This window comes from Octopus sinensis, linkage group LG23 (assembly GCF_006345805.1).
Source record: "Octopus sinensis linkage group LG23, ASM634580v1, whole genome shotgun sequence".
NCBI classification, from domain to species: Eukaryota; Metazoa; Mollusca; class Cephalopoda; order Octopoda; family Octopodidae; genus Octopus; species Octopus sinensis.
In genome coordinates, this window is record NC_043019.1 from 26955156 (window position 1) to 26958792 (window position 3637).

The 3637-nt window shown below is 36.2% G+C and overlaps 1 long non-coding RNA gene across 1 annotated transcript in view; it reads left to right on the forward strand.

The window, feature by feature from the left end:
• LOC118767613 overlaps nucleotides 1-2977 on the forward strand; it is an 11273-nt gene extending 8296 nt beyond the window's left edge. The window contains exon 3 of the long non-coding RNA XR_005003535.1: nucleotides 2850-2977. This is a non-coding gene — a long non-coding RNA (uncharacterized LOC118767613). The remainder of the gene's footprint in view (nucleotides 1-2849) is intronic.
• The last annotated feature ends 660 nt before the right edge of the window (nucleotides 2978-3637 follow it).

Here is a 3637-nt window from a genome sequence, read left to right on the forward strand (position 1 = left end):
TTGCAGGCGTGGAAGGTGTTTATAAGCCATTTAAGAACGCAACAAAGTTTAAATGTTCAAGTGAATCTAACGGTTTTTGTGTGTTTGTTAAATGGCTTATAAACACCTTCCACACTGCAATTGTTTTCGTTCCAGCACACGATCTCGAGATCAATCTTCACTCGCTATGGCAAGTACATCTCCGTAGTTATATACACACACACACACACACAATATATATATCATATATATATATATATATATATATATATCTATATATATATATATTATATAATATATATATATATATATATATATTTATACACATATATATATATATATGTGTGTGTGTATATCTATATCTATATCTCTCTATCTCTCTCTATATATATATATAATATAAAGAAAATATTTTAGTGGGGGAAACACACGCGGGATTTGAGCTCAGAACCTCAGAGACGGAAAAAATGCTTACCACCGTTTTGTCTGTCATGCAAACGGTTTTGGCATCTTATCATCTTAATAATAATAATAATAATAATAATAATAATAATAATAATAATAATAATAATAATAATAATAATAGTAATAATAATAATCCTTTCTACATAAGGCACAAGGCCTGAAATCTGTGGGGAAGTGGACTATTCTGTTACATCGACCTCTGTGTCCTCCCCACCCCAAAATTTCAGGCCTTGTTCCTATAGTAGAAAGGATTAATTATATCGGGAGGTCTTGTGAGTGGATTTGGTAGGTGGAAATTGATACAATTTGGTAGGTGGAATTGACCAGGTATATGTATGTGTGTGTGTGTGTGTGTATGTGTGTGTGTGTGTTTGTGTGTGTGTTCATGTGTGTGTTCATGTGTGTGTCCATGTGTTGTACACAACTGCTTGACAACCGGTGTTGGTTTGTTTTCGTTGCCGTAACTTAGCTGTTCGGCAAAGACACCGTCATGATAAAGTACCACGCTTTAGAAAACTAAATACAGGGATCGAGGTGGTGCCCCAGTATGGCCGCAGTTCAATGACTAAAACATGTCAAAAATAAAAAATAAAAGTATAAAAGAACAAAAAAAACAGGCAAAAATTATTTGGATGGGGTTGTATAATCGATATTATCTCGACACCAATATATGACTGGTACTGACGTTACGGATACCTGAAGGTTCAACAGCAATTTATAGCTAGGGTCCTGTCGAACAGTCAGGGCGAAGAACTTTAATGAAAGCAGGTTGCTTCCGAGGGGATGACTGTTTTAGAGACTGTGACATCGAGGCTATTTTACCAAAATCACAGCCCCTCCTCTCGGGGCAAAAGTATATGCGTGTCTGTGTATGAGTGTGAGTATGTGCGTATACATATATACATACATACATACATACATACATACATACATACATACATACATACATACATACATACATACATACATACATACATACGTCCGCTTTCTTCCGGTCATTTCATCATGTTCAACCGTTAAACTCCACACAGTTTTTCTCTTCCTTTTTTTACTCTTCTGATTCCTTTCTGTTGAAGAGCATAGGCTCGAAACATCAAAAGCTTTCCCTTTCTTCCCGAGCGTCAAACCAATAGCCCTGCTTGTTGTTCCCTCATCTGTCTTTGTCTTTTGTTCCCTGTACATTTGAACTGTACATACATACATACATACATACATACATACATACATACATACATACATACATACATATATAAATATTATAATGGAATAGTTTCTATGAAGCATTGTGTAGAGTGTAGGTAAGGCCAGAACAATGCGAAGTAAATGCCAGGCAGATCGCAAGAAAACAAATACATTAATTAATGTAGAAATACCTTGCATTTAATATTTCGGGGTTATGACAACCGGTGTTGGTTTGTGACACATATTCGGATACTCCACACACACGCACATCTGCAACATTCGTTAATTTCTTGAAGATAGGGTCATAACGTCAAATTATTGAATGCAAGGTAAGTCTACATTAATTCATATATTTGTTTTCTTGTGATTTACCTGGCCTTTACTTCGCATCGTTCTGTTCTTACTCTCAACCCAAGATAACAAAAGAATGAAAGTGACCTCGATATTATGTAAATAGAGGAATTTATCTGTAATCGCTGTTGAAACAAATACGTATATTAAAAATATAAAAATGGCATAAATATTTTTAAAAAATGATATAGACGTATTTCCAACATGAGAGATCGAGTCAGATCGATGATCTGATAGTTATCGACTGAGAAATAAGCTTTAAAATAATTCGACATCTGGTGTTTATTAAGGTAGTCGAATACGAGTGGGAATGGTAAGTCTGGATAAATGGTAAATATGGCACTTGTCCATTGTTTACATCTTATCATGTATATAAATAAATATACAACAATACCTTGTCTATCGCTGGTGTTACGTTCCAAAAAAAAAAAATACCCCGCGATAGGTGAAAATCCGCGATATAGAAACAGTACTGTATATTTTTTATTATTATCTTTATATATTTAAGCTTTTATAAACTCTCTCCGCATTCTTAGGGATACCCGTGTCTTCTGTATTTTTTTTTTCGGGTGAGGAACAAAGCGATGGGCAGCTACTGGCGCTATCTTTTCTTCGGTGTAAGGAAGAAAGGCTTAGAAGGGCGACATCGTAGGGCTTGGTATAAATTCACAATTGTACACACAAATACAAAACAACATCATGCACTCGTCTTCCGAGTCGTTTTCCATACAGTATATGCGATTCTTTGTTTACCAATCTACAGTACACTACGTATTTTCTGTTAATATTGGGCCGTCCGGAAAGTTCGTGCCGATTTTTAAAAGAAAGAAAAAGGTCAATAAATACTTGCCATTAATTTTTTTTTTTCTTAGTGGATCGTGTCGTTCGCGAGAAGAGACTCAATAGATCGCAGTGTGGTAGCTGCTCTACTAAGCACGTCACTCCGAACGGCAAGTCGGGTCGTATGCAAGCGATCCCTTTCCTCTCGATCTCTTCGAACTTGTCGGGGTGGGACGAGCAGACGATGACGGCGCGGACGCCGCCGCCGCCGCCGCGTCCCCAAATGGCAATTCCGCCGTCTCCATTTTTCCTTTAACTTGAAAATACCCACTTCCCTGAATTGAGGTGGTTTCATGGCAAAGAATTCATCAAGGTATCTTTTTACGTCATCCAAGGAATTGAAAATTTTTACCATTAAGCCTATTCTACAGAGACCTGAATAAGTGGAAATCCGAAGGAGCAATATCTGGTGAATATGGAGGGTGGGGTAACACATCCCAGCCGAGCTGCAGCAATTTTTGTCTGGTTCCCAAAGCTTCAAGTGCCGAAAATGAACTTTCTTATCTTCCATTTGAAAGGGTTACAAAATTAACACGGGTTATAGGAACATAAACCTTCTTGCACGAAAAGATAGCTTAAACTGTGCTCTAAATGGAGGTATAGTCAAATCCTATTTTATGGACTCAACCATATTCTAAAATATGTCGAAAGGTAAGCTGCTATAAATCGGCACGAACTTTCCGGACAACCCAATATATTTTAATTAATGTTATACAGAGCAGTTCTGTACTCTATTTTTATAAATTAATTAATTAATTTTTAGGCATGAAAATAGTTATTGTACCACAGAAATAATTAAAATCTAAAAAAATATAAATAC